Source organism: Silene latifolia, chromosome 10 (genome assembly GCF_048544455.1).
Source record: "Silene latifolia isolate original U9 population chromosome 10, ASM4854445v1, whole genome shotgun sequence".
Lineage (NCBI taxonomy): Eukaryota > Viridiplantae > Streptophyta > Magnoliopsida > Caryophyllales > Caryophyllaceae > Silene > Silene latifolia.
In genome coordinates, this window is record NC_133535.1 from 73,053,742 (window position 1) to 73,060,410 (window position 6,669).

A 6,669-nucleotide genomic window follows, 5' to 3' on the forward strand; every position below is an offset into this window, starting at 1 on the left:
CTTGGGCTGAGTATGGGATCTTGTAAGAGACCGGATGTCGTTGTCGTTGTAGATCCATTGAGGATCCGTTCCGAAGAGGAAGCCCATGCTAGGCGGGCTAGCAAGAAGAACAAGGGGAAGATGTACCCCGAAGGCAAAGGCAAGGGTAGAATGGAGGAGTGATGACCTCCATTACCCACTTTATTATTATATGTATTAGTGTTTGTGCGTTTTTCTTATGTTGTATTAGCCATGTATTGTGTGTTATTACTAGTATTACTATGTAAGATGTCTTGGTCGATGTTCTAGCTTGGCAAGCCGTTGACCTGGTTAGCTTTATTTGTTGTCAACTCTGTAATCCTTCTCATTATTAATTAAACAAGAGGATTGCTTGTGCTAAGAAAAAGTTATGAACGCTTGTTGTTTCTCCATCCATCTTGTAGAGGTAATTCGGTTTGAATTATCCTAAACATTGCACATGTGAAGGGGGTTTTTGTGGGAAGGGAGAAAGGCTTTTTTGTTCTTTTTTTTTTTTTTTTTTATTGTGAGAAAGAGGAGATGCTTTTTTAAGCTTGTATGGGTTTTTTTTTGGGGTTTTTCCCATCTGTACCCCCGTGGTTTTTCCCAACTGTACCCTCGCGTATCAGAGATTACTTATTGTGCCCTTAAACTTAATTAATGACTCCCATCCGTGACTAAACTTGGCTACTCCGTTTGTTTTGGCCGTTAAGTGCTACCATGACACGCCTTATGCCAACATGGGTGCTTACATGGCATTATATCGACGGTTTTTCTAATTTATCGTCTCACTTATATTTTATCGACTAAAAACCGATCGAATTAAATCCAGAAAATTTCGCCCAAATCCTCTTCAAACCACCCTCTAACTCAGTCTTATTCAAACTCAGAAACCCGACTTCACATCGTTATTGAGCCCAAATCCTTAATCGCAGCATCCAGTACCCCAATAGCTTCACACAATAAATAACATGGATTTGGGGGTTAGGGTTTCAAGGGTACCAAAGAAAGACGCTGCAACAGTGAGCGAATGATATCGTCCTATTACCTTATTCCGACTCATTTTGTGTGCTTAGTTGTCTAATAAGCTCATTTAATTACTAATTTAAAATAATTAGTCATATTAGTTTATAATTAATAATTAATTGTATTTATGTATAATATTAGTATTATTATTATTATATTAATTTAATGTGCAGGCAAGACGGGAAAGTGAGGTGGAAGAGCAAGACAGGATTATGAGAAGAAATGGCGGAGGTGAAAATAGGCCAAATCATGGAAAAATAAACTAAGTAAAGGAGCAACTACTAATTTTAGACGGTCTTTGCTGAGCTTTTACTACCACCTTCGGCCACCGTGGCAGCCACCACTCACCACCACTCACCACCCTCCACTTCCAACATCACATCCCAACCATCCACGACCACCATGGACCACCGCAACAGCCACCACGAACCCTTCTTCTACCCCCGTCCGTAAACAATATAAACAACAACCATCTCATGCACCCATCTTTCAACCACCCACAACAACCACCTCCAGCCACCATGGACTTCACCTACAACCACCTACGGACCCACGGGGCTGACAGAGGTGGGGGCAGCAGAGCAAGGTAGGAGGCGGTCTAGGTTGAGGAATAGGATAGAGTGAAGAGGTTGGTGAGTGTGAATAAGGCGGGACATTACAAATAATTAAAAGTCGATAAAGCATGAGTAAGACGATAAATAAGAAAAACCGTCAATATAATGAAATTAAGGGTATGACTAGTGAAGGGTAGAAGGGGTTTTAGTAATGCCATGTTGGTGGCCAAGGCATGCCTTGTTGGCGCATTAAGCGTGCCATGTTGGCAATTAACGACAACATTTGATGGAAAATTGAAGATTAGCCACGGTTGGGAATCATTATGTAAGCTTAGGGGTACAATTAGTAATCTCTGATACGCGAGGGTACAGTTGGGAAAAGTGAAAACCACGGGGGTATAGATAGGAAAATCCCTTTTTTTGTGTGAGGATGGTTGTATCCTTTTTGTGTAAGAAAGGATTGCCTACATATCCACCTGAAGAGGTGAAATCAAACCATGCTCGTAGTTCAGGTATTTTGTGAATTTTTGTTAGGGGTATTGTGGTTCTATCCTTCTTGCGTAAGAAAGAACTGCCTACGTATCCACCTGAAGAGGTGAAATCAAACCATGCTCATAGTTCAGGTGTTTTGTTAATTGTGCAAATTGATGGTGCCTTGGACAAATCAAAGGCTGCCGGAAACATGACAAGGTGCCGTAACTTAGACTTGATTAAATCATGCAATTTTAAATCAGAACGTTTTGAGGATTTGACTTGAAAGGGAGATTGTGGTCACTAGTTGTGAAACTAGGGAAGGGTTGTTGGTTGCTAAGGTTCAAGGGTAGTATTTCTTGAGTTGGTCTTGGTTGGTTGGGTTTGTGAAGTCCTTCCCGTCTAGGTCAATATCACTGCGCCCGCCCAAAGGATTTTCTTGACTAGGTATGGCCCGGCCCAATTGTGTTTGAATTTCCCCCTCGGATCGACGGGTAACGGTGCTCAAACCGACTTGAGGACCAAGTCGCCTTCTTTGATATTTCTGGGTTTGAATTTTTTGTTGAATGCCCGTTGTATACGTCGTTGGTATAATTGGACGTTGGGCAAGGCGTTGAGTTGTCGTTCATTTAAGAGTGTGAGTTGTTCGAACCTTCGACGAGTCCATTCCGCCTTGGGAACTTGACTTTCTAGTAGGATGCATAGAGATGGAACTTCCAACTCTACTGGTTGTACTGCCTCCATATCGTATTCTAGGTAGAAGGGTGTTGCTCCTATTGGTGTTCAGATGGAGGTTCGGTATCCCTAAAGTGCGAATGGGAGTTTGCTCGGCCAATCGTGGTAATTGTCTTGCATCTTCTTGATGATGGTAACGAGCGTTTTGTATGGAGGCGAGTGTCCGCCCCTTCATTTCTCCCTTAAAATTATCGACTCGACTTCTTAAGTCACAAACCGACATGTATTTCCCACCTACCGATAGAAAATACAAGCCTTACATATTGTTTGGTACCATCATCGTGCATTAAATCACTTGACCGAGCATCTCGACCAATTATACCATCACTAAACTTAACAAAACACTCTTTTACATTGCTAAAATGGTTTTCAAACCGAGTTTTTCGACCAAACAAGTTGATACACTTTCGTCGATTTATCGTCTCAAGCTTAGCATATAAGTATGAAGGTGTAAAAATCCTCTTCTATCATGTTTTTCATTTGTTTTATGACTATAACATGCTAAAACATGCATAACATGATTCAAATATAGGATAGATGAGCCAAAACCGGATTTTGGCCGGAGACAGGGGCTGCTTGTATAGCAGGGAGGCTCGCGTCTCAATGCCCTCTCAGGCTTTAATCCAGCCGTGTTTGGTCTCATCTTTCCTTCTTTATTTCATTTCTTATTTAAAATCGGTTTTTACCATTTCAAATATTTTAAATCATTTTTCATGATAAACTTTTAACCATGAAACATTTTCACCCTTGGTTCCTCATACCATGACGGTTTAATCCGTGTTTCGGTGATAATATTTGGTTAGTTACATTTTAAAAGGTATTTTAAAACCTTTTATTTCGTTTCTTTACATTTCAAAACAAACATATTAGTCACAAATAAAAAGTCATCCTTGGTTCCACATACCATGTCGGTTTTTAACCCGAGTACGATGATAAACATTGACTAATTATAAACAAATGAACTTAATACAATTAGTTAATAATCATTTTCAAAATTATTCATGTCAAGCTTACGAAACCGAACCCGACATCGAATATTGTCAATACAATGATGATTATTCAAGTCTCGTTCCTCACATTAACAGGAAAGCGGTCTAAACGAGCTTTTCAAATCAAGACAGGTTCAAATACCCTCTTTTCAAACCATTTTACAAACATTTTAATAGTCAGAAGACGTCTCTTGGGACAGTCTGTTGAATCGCTCCTAAACAGGCCAATCATTTTCTAATTTTCAAACCAGGATAGGCCTATTTACATAGCCTGATGGCTCGCGCCTCACTAGGCTGCCTAATGCAGACCCTGTTTCCTTTCTAGCACTTGTCTAGGATGATCTCGACTTTGGTTAACCCGAATATAGGACGGATCAGATGACAAATCTCCCCTTTTACATCGTATTTGCGAAAAAGCCTTATTAAGACAAATGGATCACGTTATGCACGATAAACCTAACTCGGTAAATGGATGTTTAATTTCCGTCTTGCATGCAAATCAATATTAAATCCAACTTGACATCAATTACTTGATATTTGGATAAACAACCGACATACAAAGCTCACATGTTAGGTTCAAACTTGTGGATGCGCATTCATGCATTTACCCGTTGCATTTAACTAAACAAGATCGATCAGTAGAGGACGCTACCGCGGGCGGGATTGGGTGTCCGATTAAAGGGCTTCCCAAAACGTACCTTCACCTCTTACTCAAAAACTTAAGATAGTGGACGACCTTATCCAGGGCGAACGAGAGTCATTCTAGAGATAAGATGCTAAAGAGGAACGACTCCTTATCTTTAGTACCTATGTCAAACACTGCTTTTGGCCTTGGTTGACCTAGGTATAAAATGGATTCAAACGGGTTCCATGCATACCACAAATGCTTGGTGGTGACTCAGAACATCTTTTGCATCGTTTCGAGACCCTTGCCGAGATGAAACCGACCGATCTAAAACAATTCGGTCAAAAGCATTTTTACGCCACAGAGCGTGGCTTTTAGACTACTGCACGTCCCATAGATCGGCTGGGGCGTCGCAGGTGGCTCATGTCCACAGTGTCCACCTAGACAGCCTTCCATTTAGCACGGGCTTTTCGAAGATGTATTTGACGGGGTCCATCTTAGAGTAGATATGAACCGTATAGTTGAGCATATAATGGCGTAGCTTCTTTGTTAACCAAATCAGGGCAAGGCATGTCTTTTCCATTTGGTTGTATCTTGTTTCGTATTCAATGAACGTTTTTGCTGATATGGTAGATGGCTCGCTCTTCGCCGTCTACTGTTTGTGCTAGCATTGCTCCCATGTCCGTGTCGGTGACGGTTAGGTATAGGGATAAGGGAATTCCCTACTAAGGTGGCATAAGGACATGAGGCTTGGATAGGATTTCCTTTATCCTGTCTTAAGCCCTTTTGGCAATCATCGTCTCAATCAGTGTGATCAGTGGCGCAGAGCTTCTTGAAGATAGGTTCACAGATCATAGTTAGTTTGGCTATGAAGCGACTGATGTATTGGACTTGACCGAGAAATCCCTGAATCTACATCTCGTTCTTAGGCCGAGGCATTTTTTTGGAGAGCTTTGATTTTGGTGGGACCGATTTCGATGCCTCTTTTGCTGACGACGTGTCCCAAGAGTTTTCCAGAGGTGACCCCGAATGCACACTTCTGAGGATTTAGTCTCACGTTGTATTTCGAAGGCGATCGAAGAATTTTCGAAGGGCGCTGATGTGGATGTCTCGCTCTTTTGATTTGACGATCATGTCATCGACATATACCTCCACTTCCTTGTGCATCATGTCATGTAGGAGAGTGGTGGCAGTTCTTTGATAAGGTTCTCTGACATTGATTAAGCCGAGGGGCATAACAGTGTAGCAATATGTACCCCACTGCATAGTGAATGCAGTCTTGTGCATGTCTTCCTCAACCATTTTGATTTGGTTGTACCCATCATACCAGTCCATGAATGATAACAGGGCGTGCTCGGCGGTATTGTCTACCAATATGTCAACATGTGGCAGAGGGAAGTTGTCTTTTGGACTTGCTTTGTTTAGGTCTCTGAAGTCGACGCAAACCCGAATTCTCCCGTCTTTGTTAGGTACGGGGACTATGTTGGTTACCTAGTCAGAATATTCGAAAACTTTGATGAATCCGGCTTTGAATTGTTTGTCTACCTCTTCCTTGATTTTCAGGGCCCACTCAGGGCGCATACGGCGCAACTTTTGCTTCACGGGTTTTGCCCTGGGCTTAATGGCTATCCTATGCTTTGCAATCTCTTTGTCGATCCCAGACATGTCTTTGTAGGATCATGCGAATACAACCTTGTATTCGTGCAAGAAGTCAATGAACTGCTGTCTTTTCGAGGGGTCAAAGGTGGTCCCTATTTGAAGCTCCTAAGGTGTATTGTCAGTCCCTACATTTATGGGTTCAGTCTCCTCACTGATGGGTGTTCTATGTTCACGTTTGTCGAGTTCTTTGGCTAGGTGAGGTGGGTAGTCACTCAATTCAATTTCCTCATATTTGTTCAGAATTGCATTACAGTTAAATTTAGATGAGTCGGAAGCAAACTTAGCATTCATTAAGTCGACCTGAGCGAAAAGCTCGGATGGGACATAAATCCCATGGGCAGTCAGAGGCAAAGCAGTAGAGGAGGTGGCCCGTGGAACAAGCTCTAGGTTGCCACCTTCTTCGGGAGTGGGGGTGACTTTACTTGACTCAGCCTCTGAGGCAGCAACAAGTTTGTGATAAAACAGTAGAAAAGGGAGCTTGACTTGGGCGTTGGGAGCGTTAGGACATAAGACAGACTCTAACTCAGACTTGTCATCAAACTCAGACTCACTATCGTCTTCACTTCCCTTTTTGAACATGGGGCCTTCTCCAGTTGTGATCTTGAGAATGCGG